Raw genomic sequence first — 1,790 nt, forward strand, 5'->3', positions numbered from 1 at the left:
CTGAAATCTCTATTCTGATCTAAAGATGTTCTCGCTTCCACAAGCGTCGGCCCTCTCTCTGTCTTTGGAGCTTTCGACGCTCTCCCAAGCTTACCAAAACAATCCACCGGCACAACCTTCTCACTTAATTCGGATTCGACTGTCATCAGCTTTCTGTCCCATCGTGATTAATTAGCCTTTCACCCAGATGTGCCCACCAAGTTGCGCTGACCAGGTTGGGGTGATCCTTCTCGAGCGAATTTTTGTGAGCACAATCATCGCAAAGCCTTGCGGTGAAGTTGTGCTCCATCGATGATTTCCTATGATCGCAATTCTTGCATTGCGTCAATGCATATTTTGCAGAAAAATACGAAAAAAATCAACTGTTCTAATGCGATGAACACATGCGACTGTAATATTATGAAATTGATGCTTAATGGATGCAAATTAACATATTTCATCAACGCAATCCAACATTGTTTAGGAACTTAGCATTATGATAACGTGCATTTCTGCCTGTTATCACACCCCCAAATTTAAACAATGCTTGTCCTCGAGCATAAGCTAAAGATTCCTTTAGCAAGTTAACTGCAAAGTTTTCTTTCCTATATTTCTCAAGGATACTTCGTTCAGATCCTATATGCTAGAATTTCCTTAAGTCTTATTCAAATTTCTTCCTAAAATATTTCTAAGACTTAGGGATTGCAAGCTTAACTTTCAAAGGGAATTTACTAGTTTCCAGAACATCGCATGATTTATTTCAAAAAGAAAATTTTCCATCTGGGTATCAAATGATTTTATCCTTGCATATTTCTTGTCATTGTTATTTTTTTCTGACCTTGCACTGATCCAAGTGCTTTGCCTTCATTTTGGCTTGCCCTCACGATGTCATGCAGACATCCAACTACGAGCAATGCGCTCTTTTTTTTAAAATTAAAGTCATACCTACTTGGCAGCGGAGTTGCTGTCATTTATTTATGCATTGATCCTGGTGACTTACTTTCGTTTTGGCTTGCCCCCACGTGTGTCATGCGGACATCCAACTACAGGTAAATGCCTTTCAGAACTTAACACTTATCAACATGGGTTTCCCATTACGTTGACAGTGGAGTTGTTATTCTCATTTTTTTTAGAAAAATAGCAAGGTCGAAAATAAATACCTCACCCCCAAATTTAAAATGCGCCTGTGTCCTCATTGCCAAAAGATTGAAATAAGGCATGCGATGTTCTTAGAATGCTTTGTAAATAGAGTTTGAAAGAAAGCTAGCAAACCCCTAACTTCTAGAAATATTTCATGTGGTGATTATCTTAAGACTCAGTTGACTCGAGTATATACGAAAGAAATAGAAGCATATTTTTCATCATTGAAATCATACTTGGCAAAGAAACAGCATGCGGTAACCTACTAAAGTTATCTACGTCAAATGATTGCGGTAATCAAAGAGGATGCGGTGATAAGACTTTTAAAACTAACATGCGATGTGATAGTGCAAAATTTGAAATAAAGATAAGAAAGAGTACACCCCCAAATTTGCACTGTCGCCTGCATTGTGTATTGATGCATCCATCTTTGTGGTGATCTCTTTTCTTTGAATTGCAATGATAGAGTGAGATAATTTGCTGCTTCAAGTAACATCTCCGCAATCCTGTGACTTAATCGTTGTAAACAAACAAAGAGAGGGTCAAATGATTTAAAACAAAACAACAATTATATATATATATATATATATATATAAGGAAAGATGAGTAAGATGCAGATAGCTAAATGATAGCAAAAGTGACGAAGGAATAAGAGTTCAAGAATCAAACAA

The sequence above is a fragment of the Benincasa hispida genome, chromosome 2 (assembly GCF_009727055.1).
Source record: "Benincasa hispida cultivar B227 chromosome 2, ASM972705v1, whole genome shotgun sequence".
Taxonomy (NCBI): Eukaryota; Viridiplantae; Streptophyta; class Magnoliopsida; order Cucurbitales; family Cucurbitaceae; genus Benincasa; species Benincasa hispida.